At 47.6% G+C, this 17,873-nt stretch overlaps 1 long non-coding RNA gene across 3 annotated transcripts in view; it reads left to right on the plus strand.

Moving 5' to 3' along the window:
- The window catches only part of LOC126545552 (uncharacterized), a 213,538-nt gene that overhangs the window by 117,649 nt on the left and 78,016 nt on the right, over positions 1–17,873 (plus strand). The gene's annotated exons all lie outside the window — the stretch shown is intronic.

Genomic DNA, 17,873 nt, shown 5'->3' on the forward strand with positions numbered 1-17,873 from the left:
GGTTCGCATACCCGCGCGTGATACCACACGATCCATGGGAAACACGCCAGGTTTCCGGCATACTCGACTGCACCGACTGGACCCATCCTTCCGACTACACATTCCATCTCGACTTTCCCGAATCGAGACAACTCTTCTCTGCCGACGGTGGCTTGAAGTGTCTTTTATGGATACATTTGCTTGCCGCATCGGACTGGCTGACAGGGCTACCTGTGATAGTTGCGGTAGTGAGGAAACAATTTAACATATCCTCTGTCATTGTCCCCACTACAGCTCCCAGAGACAGTCGCTCCTGACGGAGTTGGCACGCCTCGACAACCGGCCGCTTTCTGAGCAGACGATCTTGGAGTACCGACTGGTGCGGTCTTCACACCAGAAGACGATGAAGGCACTACAGAAGTTCCTCCAATCAAGCGACCTGTTTGAATGACTCTGACACTCCTGAGTTCCTTCGTGTGTGTGTGTGTGAGTTTTGTTTCCTTTTTTTTCTGTTCTCCCTCTCTTTCTATGTATGTGCATTTTTCTGTTTTTCTTTCTCCCCTTACCACCTCCTCAGTGCAGGGTAGCAAACTGGATATTTATCTTCCGGTTAAACTCCCTGCCTTTCTTATCACATTTATCTCTCTCTCTCTTCTCTTTTTCGAATTTGCGGACTCTCGCAATCTCTAGGACTGACGGGCTCAACCACATTTAAATAAGCCCAAGATTCAGAAGCACATATGTTCGCGTGGAATTGGGATCACGGGGTGGCTGGTATATGTCACAGTCAGACATGCATAATTGTACAGTGTTGTTCCAAGGTGCATGCTTTGTCCGCCCATGTTGGATGTCCCACTGGTACGGAATGTTATGGGAACACTGACGTAATAATTAAGATCTGGCAATAGCAACATGCGCGCACATGGCTGAGAGCACCATCCGTTTGTCTTCTGATAACCGCCCGACTCACAGTGATTGTTTACTGGTTTTGGCATTATGCTGCTATGCACGAGGTCACGGGGTCAAAACTCGGCCGCGGCGGCCGCATTTCGATAGGGGCGAAAAAAAAAAAAACGCCCGTGTTCCGTGCATTGGGTGCACGTTAAAGAATCCCAGGTGGTCGAAATTTATCCAGAGTCCCCGACTACGGCGTACCTCATAATCAGGTCATGGTATTGGCGAGTATAACCCCAGAATTTATTACTAGAACCACCGGCACCTTCTAAGAGTGCACGAGAGTGCGCTACAAAAACGGTGCATTAGTTTTAGTGCCGCGTCTAGTTTGTGAAGAGTCGGTTGGTAGTTTCCGCCCGCATGTGATTGGATCTCGGGACGCGCTAGCATATTGCGTTATCGGTGAGTTCCCACGCTCTGGCATAGAACTATCGCATGTCAAAATCCTCGATTCATGTACTTCCTAAAATAGGCGCAACGCTAAAACTGGCGTCAGTCATACGCAGCTACCGCCGCCGATAGCGCCAGTGGTTCTCGGCAGACAAAGCGGATAGTGCGGCGCATAGTTCCGTGTACATGATACTGTAGGCGTAAGGGTCTGTATTGCGTTGAACAGATCTGAGCTCTTCACTGACACATTTGTGTACTACAGAGCAAGCACCTTGCCTGCATGTGGTAAGGAAACGCTTTTGTAACCAGCTGCGACGCGGCTTTTGGTGTCCAGCGATGCTCGTTTATTGTACTCACGGAATGAGGTACAAACTAGGGCTCTGCAAACACATAAGTAGAGTAGTGGTTCTGCAGCCAAGCAATTGACAAACCAGAAGCTCTGCTCAACTCCGGAGGCTCTTTTCTTTGGCTCAACGCCACTGCGATCTTGAATTCCTGTAAATACGATTGGCTTGGAGTTTGGCATACCGAATGCTGAGTCGACCCGTCCGCGTTGGCACTATGCTTTGAAAAGACTAATAATAAGGGTGTCGACACTTCAATCAATCAATCAATCAATCAATCAATCAATCAATCAATCAATCAATCAATCAATCAATCAATCAATCAATCAATCAATCAATCAATCAATCAATCAATCTGGTAATGGTACTTTAGAATTCTCCCCTCTTTGTGACTGAACACTGTGTGGCGTAGAATTTATCAGTGAGACATCGACACTGTAGCGCCTATGTAGCGCCTTCACAGACCGTGTAACAGCGCCCACAGAAACAGTTGTGTGTTGGTATATGACTCAGGGTTTTTCTTTTATTTTCGCATTCTTCTTCTTGCTCCCTTTCCACATCGATTTCCCACAACCCGGTACACGGTAGCCAACCAGAAATATTGCCTAGTTTACCTCCCTGCCTTTTCTTTGACTTTCTCTCTCTCTCCGCCCTCAATCTTCGGTTATCTTTTTTAATATTTTGTTCTATAGCGTCATGGTGCTGGCACACCTTATTTGCAGAGTGCGTTACGGGCCCCTTCATTTTTAAGATCTGTTTACATCTGCATGTGGAAGAGGAGGAGGGTGAGGTGGAGGAGGAAAAGAAGGAAGGAAAGGTAGGAAGGCCAGTCAGACGCACGTCCTCTTTGCTACCCTACACGGGGGTGGAATTTAAGGGATGAAAGAAGGAAGAGGGAGGGAAGAAGATACTCTCGGTGTGAACACGTGCGGTTATCCATCACTTCACGCCTACAATCGGTCTCTGAGGCCAGTCGATTTCATGAATCGTAGCAATGCCCGCGTCGCTTTGTTAGTCTGCGACGCGTAGGGACATGGTCCAAGAATCTTGGTCTCTGGAAATGGCCTGCCGTCTAATCGGTTTAACACACTCCGAAAAACGTTGCGTTCGTTGTCATAAAGATTACAAGAACACAACACGTGCTTGATCGTCTCTTCACATTTGCATGAGTCACAGACAGGTGTGTCGGTCATTCCAATAAGGAATGAGTAGGCTTTTGTAAAAGCAACCCATAAGTAGAGGCGGCACAGTACAGTTGCACCACGGCGGGAGAAGTGCGATGAAATGTGCAGTTTCAACGTAGGATCCAGCCGGTGGAAACGACAGTTCGAGTAAATCGGGGTGTTCTACGAAGTGTCAGTCTTGGTTTGAGCAAGTAAATGAAGGCCCCTCACAGCGTCTCTCCTTGATAAGGGTATAGGAACTGTCAGGGCTTTCTTATGGGCTGACCGGGCAGCATTATAAGCAAGGTCACTTCCGGTGATGACACAGTGCCCCGGAAGTCAATGGAAGGTGATGTCATGTCCGTTTATGAGGGCTTCATGCATAACCTCTCCAGTCTCAAACACCAGTTGTTCATGAGTCGTAAGGCTGACTGCAGACTCTGAAGGGCTGACTTGCAGTCACAAAAAATGACTCACTTTCGAGGTTTTGATTGTGCAATGTAATAAACAGTGGTACGTAGGGCGACAAGTTCTGTTGCCGTAGAGGTCGTTATATAGGACACTTTGAACTTCAGTGTGACTTGTAAGGCCAGGATGATAACAGCGCATGTGGAGTTGGTGGCTGAGAGAGATCCATCGGTGTAAATGTGCGTTCTTTGTTCATATGTCTCGTTCAATTATGACATTGTCAACTATCGTAGAACCACTGTGGAATGACGGGTCTTGTTGGTAATTCCCAGAATTCTGTGGTGTACTTGTGGCTGTCGTAGGCACCACAGGAGTAACAGTGATCTTACTAATGGTGTAAAGCCTGACGGAAGGCAAGTTTGATGCGTTGCATCAAGTTTGGAAAATGTTACTTAAGGTCTTTGGGCTAGCAAAGCCGCAATATAGTGACTCAATGCGCGACACAGATATGGAATGTGTGACCTGAGGTTGTCAACTGTGATCTTACTGTCACTGTGACTGTGAGGTTGTCACTGTGAGTAACAGTGATCTTACTAATGGTGTAAAGCCTGACGGAAGGCAAGTTTGATGCGTTGCATCAAGTTTGGAAAATGTTACTTAAGGTCTTTGGGCTAGCAAATCAGCAATATAGTGACTGAATGCGCGACACAGATATGAAATGTGTGACCTGAGGTTGTCAACTGTGATGCACGTTGGAATCAAGTAGTCTCTAGCAATCATGGTTGCTGCATGAGTCGAGGCGCATCGTGGTAGTTTAAGACATGGCCGTGGAGCCTGGTCTCGCAAACTTCCGAGCGTGCGAATATTTGTCTTGCATGTGTTCGCCAAAACTGGCAAGCTGTACCGTAAAAAGCCCAGAAACAGCGTTCTGTAAAGCTGCAGCATGGTCCGTACTGACGTGCCCCAGTTTTTCCGCACGCGAAATTCATTATATGTGCAATCGAAATTAGCCTCCGCTTCAGGTAGATGCAGTGGGGGCTCCATGTAAGGTCTTAGTCGATGATCACACTTAAGAAGCGATGAGTCTTCTGGTCTGTGATAGCCTGTCCATTGAGAGAAACAGGGTACGGTGTTATGAGTTTGCGCGTAAACGCGATTAATGCACATTTTTCGATGGACACACTTAGGCCTTGTTTGTGGAGATACGAACAAGTTAGGGTGCCTGCCCGCTGAACTTTTGGCGCACTTGAAGACGAGTCACCGCAGAAGACCAAAAACAGATATCGTTAGAGTACATTGATAGGTCAATCGTATTGGGTAATATTTCAGCACGGACAACCCTAGTTAAGTTAAAAAGAGTAGGGCTCAATACTTCGCCCTCAGGGACTCCACCGTACGTATGAAAGTCGGCAGTGGGGCCATCTTCGGTCTGCACAAAGAAAGACCTTCTAGTCAAACAGTCGCGGATCCACTAAAACATTCGGCCACCGATTCCAACAGCTTTCAATGACTCGAGGATAACTTCACGTGCGGCATTATCGTACGTCCATCTCACATCAATAAAGAGTGGCGGTGATATGAGCTTGAGGCATTTTTGTTGTTGTATGAATGTTGTGAGGTCAATAAAATTGTCTACTGATGACCAGCCTCGCCAAAAGCCTATCATGGAGTCAGGGCACACACTGTCGCGTTCAAGATACCATTCTAGGAGTGTAAGGATAATCTTTTCTATTTCTTTCTCTGTGCAACTTGCCAAGGCAATATGGCGATATGATGTTAGGTCGAAAGGCGACTTTCCTGGTTTGAGCAGCGGTCGAAGCCGACTTACCATGAGCGGTTGTAGTAGTTCAACAGCTATTGCCTGGGCTCTTGTCCAAGATTGGCTAGAGTAGCATAAGTGATGGCGTCGGGCCCTGGTGAAGATGAACGTCGAGAAACAGTCAAAGACGCGTCACATTCTTCCATAGTAAATGGGATTTCCATTTCTGTGATGCGAGACACAGCCACGACACTCGCATCTTTGGCGTTGAGGGGGACACACACGCCAGGGATCCGCGCACAAGAGTCTGGGCGGCAAGGGACGTGGAGTAGCAGAATATACGACGGATGCGGCAGCGGCTTGGACTTTCTTTAATGAATGTAGGCGACGACATCACCGCTTTCTGATGGTTTTGGTAGCCTCTAGATGAGACAAAGGTATCTTAGCATTTGTTTTAAGACAGCCAGCTCCTTTTTAATGTTTGGGCAATCCTTTGGTGAAGCATCATGGGATCCATGACAATCCGAACATTTAAGAACAGTGGGCCCGCAATCATCCCCGGAGTGGGTTTCAGTGCAGCGGGAGCACACTGCTGTATTCTCGCATACGCTTCTCATGTGACCCAGCTTCGTGCAGTTGAAGCATCGCAGCGGCTTCACTACGAAAGGTCGCACAGCATGTCGATAGTGACCCACCTTTACATATGAAGTTAGAAAGTCTCCCTTGAACACTATCTTCAAACAACGTGAGTGGTCCAGGCGTGTAACACCCGCGATGACAGCAACTTCACAGGCTAGAGTGACAGGAACTTCCAAGTAGGAGCTGGGAATGGTGGCATATACATCATAAATGACACCGATGACGTCAGAGCCCAGCGAGATGTGGGAACAGACCTTCATTCTAGCCAGGCTGGTTATGTTTCGCAGGTTATTCAGCCAGGCTGCACGCGTGACATGAATCGGCAGGACGTTCTTACGTGTATTCACTTTGATATCGGTAATTTAATTCGGCACCAGTCCCTCCAGCAGCACCGGAACAGTTTGCCTGTTGAATCCTTTCATGTTCTCGTTGGGCACAACAGGAACAAAAAGGATGGTGTTTTTCATAGGCCTCCGTCATGGTCTTTCATTCGATGTGCTCGAGGACGAAGAGGTCCTGGTGTTACGTCTCTTCACCTTACGGCTCACATAATTTCGTAGCCGCCGTCGGAAAGTTCCTCGCTGCTCAGTGAGTAGATACGGGTGTCCTCGCTGTCAGAGTCGCTGTGAGCACCAGTCCGGTTTCTTCACGCAGCCATCTGGAAGACGTCCGATGTGGTCCAAGTCCATCACCGACGGACAAAGAAGCGATGTTTCAGAGGTACACGTATAATTTCACATAAAAAAAGGCAAGAGATACTCAAACAATGTTTTGCCAAGCAAACACTTCCTCGCCGTTCTACATCCGCAAGCGAATAGGTGTAGTCGGAAGCAGGATGCTCCTCACTTCCCCTCTTAGTCATCCAGTCAATGTTAAAGGATCTCTTTCACAGAGCCGGTGTTTAAGTGGGCACTTGGTGACACACCTGACACTACGTTTAACCCGCAAAAAATGCTTCATAAAATTTCACAGTAGAAAGAAGACTGAGTGTAAGTACTTTGTGCCCCACAGACATCTTTTACCCTTTATGGTGGGATTCCAGCCACACCTCTCCACTCAAGACGTCATGCTCCAGCTCTACCACCAGATGATGAACGACCCAACTAGCGGCAACCGAGCCATCCTGGGCCTAGATCCTGAAAAGGTATTCGACAATCTAGCACATGCAGCAATCCTGAGCCGAATTAACAAGCTCAACATGGGCGAGCGAAGCTACAACCACATCGGAGACTTCCTGTCGCGCCGCACACTCACCTTCGTGATCGATAGCATGACATCCAATGAACATGCCCTAGCAAGCGCCGGCACTCCTGAAGGGTCGGCCATATCCCCGCTCCTTTTCAGCCTCGTGATGCTGGGTCTCCCGGTCTACCTCGACAAGATTAACGGCCTCCATCACGATTGTATGCAGACGACATCTCCCTGTGGGTCGACAAGGGCGGTGACGGTCAGATAGAATGTACCTTACAAGCAGCAGTCTCTGCAGTAGAAGCATACCTCCAAGACACGGGTCTCCGACTATCTCCACTAACATCGGAGCTTCTCCTCTACCGCCTACGCCGCCGGCCCAAGCCTACCGGCGAATCGCGCCAGTAGGAGTAAATACTCCTGTATACGCAAGACGGCTCCTGTATTCCCCGAGCCCCGAAGATACACATCCTCGGCTTGCATATAGCAGCCAACGGGCGAAACGCAGAAGCTATCCGCAAGATCGAAGGCAAAGTTGGGGGCAAAGTTGGGGGCAAAGTTGGCGGCAAAGTTAAGCGGCTACCCGTCTGACCAAACGCATTACAAACAAGTACACGGCCATGAAGGAGGACAGCGTCATGCACCTCATACACTACTTCGCAATCCGTCACATTACTTATGTGGCTGCCTTCCACAACTGGAAGGTCACCGAAAGGGAGAAACTCAACACCCTTATACGCAAGACTCACAAGTTTGCCCTTGGATTACCGGAGTCCACGAGAACTGCTCGTCTGCTACAGTGGGGGTATACAAAACGCTTGAGGAAATCGTGGATGCGTAAAGAGCTTCGCAACTAGAACGCATGTTCCTGACAGCCATGGGCCGGTACATCAACGTCCAATACAGTCAGAAACAGGCCATTCCACTCGACATCAGCGACACGCTGATCGTTGCCCCTATCTCTTGAAACATGTATACCGCGAACATAACGGAGGCCGACGCCAGGTCCGTGCCAAGGCACTGCTGCGCACTTTATGTAGGTAGAGGACTACATGCTTCGCAGACGCGGCAGAATACACACAAAAGCACCCGTTCACGGCGCTAGTCGTAGATTTTAACTCCCGGCTTACGCATGTGTGTAGTGTCAGCGCGGAATGCTCAGAAACAGTGGAAGACGTTGCGATTGTGCTTGCTCCGGAGGCTCTTGCGCTAGAAGTGGGCCGCCGCTCTGCGCAGCTCCAACCTCAAGACACAAGAGTGGGCAGTCCAGTGGGCCCGAGAGGTGGTGACAAGGCAAGGCATTGATGTCTCCTCATGGGAGACCTGAGCCTGGGTCGTAAAACTTGGCCGGATTTTCAATAAAATGGTTTCAATCCATCCATACCTAAAGTTAGGTGCACGTACGCTGCTGCAAAATTAAGCTGCTCAAGCAGCCATGCCAAAATACCACGAGAGACAATAATTGGAGTGTGAATGCATTGGATGCGCTGTGTTGCCAACCAATGTCAACTTTTTGCTATTCATCGACGTCGCAAACTGATTCAACGTTAAAACGGACGTTTGGGCGAGTTAGTAAGCCATATTCGAAACAGAACAGCGCGGTTTTGACGGGGACAAGCAGGGACGTCCGTGTCGTTTCTCCCTGCTTGTCTCCGTCAAAACCGCGCTGTTCTGTTTCAAATATGATTCAACGTATTATATTACATTTCTTAATACTATAAGAAGTACTACAATCTACTACCATATCACTACAGTCAAATAATCCGGATCCCGAACTGCTAGATTTAAGCGCAGTTGCTTTGTTAGGAATTATTTTTCGGAATAGTCACCTTTACTAAGTTAATAAATTTATTGTATTTGAACATTTTATTTACGGAGATTACCATCATTAACGAATATAACGATTTTGAACTTTCTTTCTCATTTACGAAAATGAATATCAAGGCTTCTGATGCTGATATGATACGGGTATTGCGTGCTTTAACTCCTCTTGCGGTGGCGCGCTAAAGGGGGCACATTTCTCCATCGCCGCCCAGCTTACCCTTTCTTAGCTTGCGACGTGATGACCTCATGACTGCACACGACTGCATTTTACGAAGTCCTTATCCACACGCTCTTCGGGGCTTGAAATTGATGTTGCAAGGATTCTCACGAGCATGAAACTACCTAGGACCGACTTAAAGCTCTACTGAATTTTGAGAAATGTACAAAGTGGGGCTTTAATGCTTCGCAGTTATGTATTTTTACTTTACCTTCTAAAGGAAAGGAAATATCAAATCGCATAGAGGAATTTCAGGCAGCAAGCACCACTCGTATCCACTGCTCAGATTCCTTTGGTGCAGAACCAGTATTGAAACAATGGCAAAAAATAAAAAATGAAACATTGACCAACACTGCAAGCTGTTCGGACACGACAGAAGACTGAATGGGTCGCAGTTCCCGGGGAGGCGCCCAGCGAAACGTAAAATTTCCCCACTTGAGCTACCAATTTGGTCCAGATATATGCATTTAAACCGCGCGCGGGAGCGAGGAGTTATAGATAGATAGGTGCGGAGATGTCGCCTCTATGCCGTTTGCGACGGAATGCCTTCGCTGTACAATGCGCGCTATAGGCCATCAACTCTGTCATCGTCTAGCCAATAATTTGGACGTCGCTGTCTAGGTGCAGAAGAGATGCAGTACGCCTCACACCCTGCCATGCAGAAAGCGTAAAGAGGTGTACCACGAAAGAAGTACTAAAATAAAATGTGGCTATATCCCACCTATACATGCTCTATGCCTATTCTGAACATGGATCAAAGAAGTAAGAAATAAAGTTATAGAAAACTTCTTCAGCACATACAAGAGCCCAAAACAAAAGACAAAAGAAATGCTGAATGAAAAGAATGACGCCTGACGTCGTCGCTGCCAACCCCGATTTTTAACGGATTCAAAGAGTTGATCTTTTGGAAGAAAAACTTTGGCGGGTGATGACGAAGGGTTGAAGCACATTGCGGGCGTTTGACCTCGAAGCCGGCGCTCGGCACAGTGATCGTAGACTCAGCACGCGGCGACGTCGTAGGTCCTGTAATTTTCGACACGGGTCGCTCTAATGTCATTTTAACAGGGCACGGGAAACAGCCCCGAAGAGATATACGGGTCGTTATGCGCGCTAGGCGATTCCTCTTTTGCTCTTTGTTCTTCTTTTCGAACACGTTCCTTCTTTTATTTCTTCCTTCTCAGTATGATGGCAGCGAAGTTTTCACCTTCCCATGTTGTAATTCATTCTGATGAACGTTGATTGCTCTGTGCTGAAATATGCATCGTTTGTTTAAAGCTTTCTGTCCAGTTTAATGTTTTGTTACATCAAAACACACGTGCATGTATTGATTTCTTCTTTAAACATTGTTGCATGGCTGAAAAATTCATCAGTCATCCTGAGTCCTACAAATTAATCCTTAGAAGCAAAGAAACTCTATATGCTGTCTTTCACGACTGAATGGGATATGACGAAAGAATCCATGTCGTGGCGTGTGAGATGCTTTTGCTGCGATGTTGTAGCAATGCCTTCCGCTCTATTATAGAGAGTTATAGCTCAGCGGGTTTACGGGCCAGCGGGCCCAGCGGGCGAGCGAAGACGCCAGTGAACATGCGCTGTACAACATGCGCAGTGGCGTCTACGCTGGCCTGCTGGGCCCGCTGGCCCCGCTGGCCCGCTGGCTCGCTGAGATATAGCACTCTTATGTGTCACTCTTAACCGCTGCTCACGGCCGACTGATTCCATTGATAACGCGGCCGGAGCGTCACTCTGACCATTGATGAAGTGCGAAGGAATAGCATCGGAAAAGGCATCACTGCAAAATCACGGCCTTTTTCTTCGCTATAGTGACTTGAATAGTCATGCGGCCACCCACCACGATAGCTCAATGACTATGGCGTTGCGCTTCCGAGCACTTGGTCGCGAGTTCAATACTGGCCGCGGCCCCACATTGGACGCGAAATGCGAAAACACCCGGGTACCATGCACTCGGTGCACGTTAAAGAACCCCCAGGTGGTACAAAGTAAAACAGAGCCCCCTACTACAGCGTGCCTCATAATCAGAAGTTTGGCACGTAAAACGCCACAATTTAATTCTAATGGTCATGCGGCGATACGAAAGCAGGTGCCCTCCGTTAAGGGCAGCTGCGAACACTCACGTTAGGCGAAGTGTACGTCTTTAGTAGCCGTGTACTGCTTGCTCCTAGTGATTGCCGCTTTGTAACCATGTAAACTCTCATTCCCCTGCTTTTACTTTAGAAACATCCCGATTCCTAGAATAATGTCCTGTAGACGGCATTCAGAATATTACTCACCAGTATGATCGGTTTATAGTTGACAGGCGTATTTGCTATAATACAGGGCTCAGCCACACGCATGCCTCTCAGCGTTATAACGTCCGTATAATCATACTACCAAGCACGTACAGACGGGAAAGGCAGTGCTGGTGGCAGCACGTTCAAAAAATGGCTAAAAATCTTATCGCAGTGATCTGTTTGGTAGTATGTACTAGGTGCTGGCGCAAAGCTGTTGATAGCGACATAATATGTGCGAAGATATCCTTCATGATATTTTTTTTCCTTTGGGAGGATTAGTCTAACACAAGCTTCTAATGCCATCTAGATCAACAACCTGACCTACAGTTTCCCTCTAGATCACCATGGTGATATGACAGCTGCAAATGAGTGAACTGAAGGTTACAACTGTCTAATATCGATAGGCGCCTGCCTATCGATCATGGTAGTAGGTTACATTCGAGGTGCATGTCATTCACGAACGCATCTCAAGAACCGATATTTCGTGCGAACTAATTCTACATTAGGCGCCCCTGTGTACAGTGTAAAATAATTTATTCCCTTAAATGTGAATAAGCGTGCAAATCGGTCTATAAATCAGATCCTTGACCGAAAAAGGGTGTAAGGGTGTGAGTTGTAGATTCATGTACGCCCTTATTCACGTTTCAGGGCGTAAATTATTTTAACAGTGCACCATTCTCTCACATTAAAAACGAACAGTGTTTGCGGAAGCTTGAGTTCACGTCAGCTAATTTAATCAGTGGTCAACTTCGCGAAACCACTGGCACGCCAAAATGATTAATGATTGACCGGTGCATTGTGCTGGCCAATCAAGATAACCAATGACACCATAGCCGATAAGTGAGCTGTTTAAGAACTTATCTTGCCTGGTAATAGCGCTTTCAATTCAGGGTCCGATTATTTAACGCCAGCTATATCCTCGACTAACCTTGCTCGCTTTTAACGAGTGGGGGGAGGGGGGGGGGGCGGGGGTAACGCGTGGCTGTAATATTTTTCGACTCTATGCCATTGCTATTCCTTCTCGCTCTTTGTCAGTGCATGGTTCTGGCGGCGTTCCGCCTACTTTATCACCGCAATCGGCCAGTCATGAACGATGAATGATACGAAAGGAATAGAACCAAGCGATAAGAATCCTCATCGGCCTCGATTTATTATCGATGAAGAACATTGTCTCGCGACGCTCACTTATCAGTTAAGCTGCGCAAACACCATCGCCTGCCGGTGCTGTTGTCACAATGAGGGTAAGACGCGGCAATAACTTTCGCTTCGCTTCACTGTATAAAGTGGCAGTGTGTTCGACTTGCTCAAATTAGTGTTTAAATTGCTGCAAATGTACAAAAAGCTTTCATAACGGACAAAATGTCTTATTGAAATATATTTTGAGGATTGCAACCGCTCATGCCTAAAAACGCCGTTTTATGGCCTCTGCTTACACGCACAGCTCCTGAGCAATTACCGTAGCTTTGCAGCTGTTGACGTGTTGAAATAGGCGAACGTGGCCGTAAAAAACTGTAGCGCGCCTTTGAGACTCGTGCTTCTGAGATTGCAGCACGATTCAGGGACCTCTGAATCAGAAGAACAAGCCACAGAAGTGCTGCGTCGAACAGGTCAATTTCTTTTATGGTAACTTCGATAACGTTTTTCTCTTGTAACTTAACAGCCAAAAGCACTTCCAGTCTTTCAGCCGTTGGCAGATGCAACATCGTTCATGGTGATTAAAGCCACCGTCAGCAATGGCTCTGCATTCGCTGCGTGTTATTTTCTTGTGATGGTTCTATGAATAATTTATTACGTCTTCGTTCGAACGTGTGAGAAATGGGTGCTGCATCGCAAGCTGTCACAATTTGTTGGAGTTTCAGATAAGGCTGATAGGTGGACTTTGGTGTCAACACGAGACAGCGATTTATGCGATTATACGGACGTGCATAAGGAACACAACTCCTACCACCACCGCCAACAACAACAACAACAACAACAACAACAACAACAGGAGCGTGCTGTCAATAGTTCAGAATGAAAAAAAAGAAACTGTTTTTAGCGGGAGAAGTTACATTCGCTCTGGATTCAGACATATTCAACGCAATACTATTCCAGAAAAAAAGAAAAAGAAAAAAAAGCTCGGTACTTTAGGTTCACTTCTCAGAGCCATTCGGAAAATGCCGGGGCTACAGTATATCCGATCAATCAGGAATCAACGAATTCCTCAGTCTTAGTGAGGGCTCTCAGATTAAGCACGAAGTTGCTTTCTCGCTAAATTAGGCTCCTTATTCTAATGTATCTAATCTCAATGTAACATATCCCCGGTGTTGAAATTGTTGGTTGTTGTCAGTACGCATGAAGTGCTAGTCCGCGACTCTAACTGCATTCTACAGGCTCCGATGGCGAATGGGAAGTGTTTGTGCAAAATTAATTAGTCACTCAATGCATGACTACAGGGTAGGACTGTGGAAACGTGATCATTAAGTGATCCTAAAACGCTGCAGCACATGCACCAATGTCTTCAGCGCCGCATCATTAGCGGTCGCGAACATCGGGATCTAAGTGCTAACTACTAAATAGTGGAATTATTAACCAAGATTGACAGGGAGAATTTCAATTAGCAGTGTTTTAGGGCACGTCGTAACTGCGAAATTCACAGTAAGCGAAGCATACCGGTTTCAGAATGGCCTGTTTTAAAAGTGTACTTAATCTACTTTATCTATGGCTGCGTACCTTTAACTTAAAGCTAGATGACACCTGACAGCGTCACGAAACACGCCATCGCCTGTCTGTTTATGTTTTCTTTTTTTTAAACCAAACTAATCGAACATCGTTGCGGCTGCTAATGCTTAAAAATTAGTATTAAATTGTACATTCGCATTCAAAACTGTCTGTTAGTGCTATAGTCGCCTTACGAGCGAGCTGCCTGCTTCGCTGAAGCTGACACCTGCGTAGTGGTATTTACACACGTGGTGCCTTACTGGTGCCTTACATTACACATGTGGTGCACAGCACGCGCGATATAGCCCTCTAGGCATACATTGGAGACGATGTTCCTTAACACAAATTACGGGAAGAAGACAACAAGGATGTCGGAGGGGCTTTCCGGTCGCTGAGAACGACAGCGTGCTGCAGAGCTTCCGATGCTAGCGCGTCGCGCGCGCAAGCGATGCGTTCAACCAAAGCCTCGTCCGCAACCCGAATAGTGCACGCGCAGCTCGAACGAAGCGATTGCGGTCTCGTGGTTTGCGGACAATGGGGGCGCGAAGCGGCGCTCGTCGAGAGGTATCGAGCGTCGGCGCACGCGCGGTGAACGCTTTTTGTCGGGGGTCAGTGCTTCATCAGGCCGGTCGTTGGCGCGATCGGCTAAACGGCGCGCGTGTGCTCCACGCATTCGACCACAGCGCGGCCCGCGTGACGCCATCGGGCGGCGCAGCGCGATCGCAATTAGCGAGCTAGGCCCGCCTGCGCGCCGCGCACCCTCCTCAAATACGACACGAGAGAAGCCTGTAATTACGCTTAATTTTTTCCCTCGGCCAGCAGAGGTGGGGGAGAAGCGCGGATCCCGGCTCGCGCACCTCATTCGCGGCGAAACTCGTGAACGCCGCATCCGGGTGTCCGTCCGTCTGTCTCAATCGCTGCTGCGCCGCCAAAGTGCGTGAGCGGGCCAGCGCAAGCTTCGCACTTTGGAAGTCGGCGATTGGCGAGCATAATTTGAACTCGCTGCTTTGGGTATCGCGCTTAATTGTGGAAACACAATGTGCCCTAGCCGTGCTGCGGTGTGATTAGCGGCGCGGCCACACGGGTGTGTGCGTGCGTTTCGCCGGTGCGTACACGTCCGCGGTGCCTCGCTCCGCTTGGCCTGGGTGCGTCTTATCTCTCCTGCTTGACCTGTCGCCCTGGGCTGCAGCAGTAATTGCAGCTTGCCGGCATAGAAAGCAAGAACAGAAATAGTAGACGCATCTGATTGCAATCGCGCCTCTCGCGTACTGCGGAGCTTCCGCGCGTATATATATATATTTATTTTGAACCCCCATATCCGTTTCGTCCGCTTTGTGCGCCAAATTATTCATTATTATGCATATATGTTTGTGGAATTATTTCGCTGCAGTTCGTTCAAACGTTGTGCGCATATTACTTGTTTACTTTCTTGTAGTCTGCCGCAAAATGTGTCGGCCATCTTGCCAACAAATATAAATAAGGCTATAGTACTTTGTTCAGATATGCAATTATGAATAGATAATGTGAAAAGCTATTCTTCTTTCCCGTTATTATAGAGGCGTAATATTTTTACACTCCCTGCAAACACACGGGCGCGCAAGGCGTAGCATACCGCATATCTCTTCACAGTGCGCGGTTCGCGCAAAGAGAACAACGCTCTTGCGTATGCACAAACTCGGCACTGTCTGCACACTGACCTTCTGTCTTCCTCCTTGTCTTTCTTTCCCTATTCCTTATGTGCAGGGTGGTCGATCGGGTGCGACCATGGTTAACTTCCCTACCTCTCCTGCTCTCTCTCTCTGTCGGCTCTGACTGACCTGCGCATGCGCAAGGACGCGGCGCTTATGTCGCATATTATATCGAAGCTGGACTATGTATACCCGCTATAACTCTTGCAAAATTGAATGTTTTCGCGATGTTTGACACGCGTCGTAACCATAGGAAAGTATACAAGTGGAAACTACGTCGTTGCGTTCCCCATGTAACCCTCAAAGTTTGCAAGAATAAGTCAAAGTGGTTACTTGGTTCGTTCTCATTCTATAGACGAGCAGTCCTCCCTAGGTGGGTGACAGCCTTACGGGGTTTCTAGACTGAATTTAGCGGAACTCTCACACTTCTTTCTCAATTTGCGCACGGCTTGCGCGAATGTAAACCTGCACAAAAGATTGAACGGTATCGGTACTCACTATATCTGTCATTTATCCATCTGGCGGCGTTTATGCAGCGTGGTGGCAAACGAATGGAATTTTAGAGCCGAAAGGTGCCGTCACTCCGCAACCGCGTATATACCCGGGGCTCGTGTAAACGGAGGCCTCTCTCTCGGCGCTATCTTCCTTCCGGGCGGCTGCACGCCTTGTGTTGCCTGTCTGGCGACCCAACCCCGCAAGCCCGGCGACAGCGCTGTCTCGCTGAGTACCGGGGTCTGTCAGGGTTTCGATTGATAGCCGTGCGCCACGGCCACTCGGGCTGCCAGCCAACGCGCGCGGTGATGCCAGTTCTGCTTCCCCCCTTGGAGCGCCTGTAGATGGCTGCGACGCGTGTCTTGAAAAGTGTTCTTGTCTCTTTCTTTTAGCGTCAGTAAACTGTTGCAGTACGCTTGCAAGCAGTGGAGTGCATAGTTTAGCACAAAGTGTCCATGGTGTGTTGCGTCTCATTATGACGGGAATGAAGAAACTGCGTCCATAGCGGAACGAGTGCCGAGCATCATATTGTGCGCTGTGTTTGAAAACGGGAACACTTTTCCCCCGGCAACCGGTAGGTCTTATTTTTAACTTAAACAGCACATGGAAACGCGGTGAAAGAAATTTAACAGAGCGCAATCGCCTTGGAAAATTGAGCTCTACAAGGCTCTAAACACGGTACTAGATGCAAAACAGGATGAGGATGGTTGATTACACCGAGTGCTCCCTATGACGTCAGATATTAGGCACCGTCTGGCTGAGGATAGCTTACATTTTATGTACAGAAACTTCAATCGTAAATAACCAAACACTGAATCTACAAACTTTATGCAGACGTTTTGTACAAGTATCCAGGTACGAGAGAATCGTGGGAAATTGACGAATTAACTTTGACAAATTAGTGGCCGCGATGTTCGCACTCTAAAGTCGGCGCGAAATTTTGCCTTCAGTTTGATTATAAATGATTCATATTTTTCCTGCAGCACAGGTGTACACAAAAAGTAAAAAGTCTAACAATTTAGTTACAATTACTGTCCCACAAATCTTTGTTCTATATTTTTGTAGAACATTTCACCAATACTAGATGCATAAGAAAACTGTACTACGAAGGAGTAAGACGACTGCATGATGTTGGTCCTAACAACCCCAGCAATTCCGGACATCGCCTTTATAGTTCACGGCCTTTACACCATGTGGCGTACGAACCTTCAAGATTCAACATTCGCGCTATGACACACAGTGTAGTGGACGAAAACAGAATACACATAATAGTAATAATAAAAAAAAAACAGCACCACGCCAACCGCTTTCACCGTCGAGCACGAATCGAGAATGGCTGGTCTGATAACCGCTTCGCGTAGAGGACGAGTGGCCGGCTAGACGTCTGTGAATCAGCAGTTCTGCTGCAATTGATAGGCGTTTATAGAGGCTGAGGCTATGCTTCGAGAAAGCGGGTGCAGAATCTCGGTTTGAAAATGCAAGTCTTCTATAAGCACAAAGATCGAATAACAAGAGAAGTTGTATAGGCCCTCGAGAGAAAGAAAAAGGGGGTAGGGTATGTCAGTCATGCTTCTATAGCACTTCATGACACCGAAACTTCCTTTCTATATGCGACTTAGCACATGGCAGTTTTTGGCGTGCTAACACTTATTATTTATTTATTATTGCAATCAATATTAGGAGAGGTTGGTACCTTTATGACGGCACCAGCTACTCCTTGTCGCTTGGCAAAGGAAACAAATTTGCGTAAAAAGGGAGAATAGGGACACAAAATATGACACTCAGTAGAACACCAGATGAATAAAAACTATACAGTCCAACAGTACATTAATCGTTA

This window comes from Dermacentor andersoni, chromosome 1 (genome assembly GCF_023375885.2).
Source record: "Dermacentor andersoni chromosome 1, qqDerAnde1_hic_scaffold, whole genome shotgun sequence".
NCBI lineage: Eukaryota > Metazoa > Arthropoda > Arachnida > Ixodida > Ixodidae > Dermacentor > Dermacentor andersoni.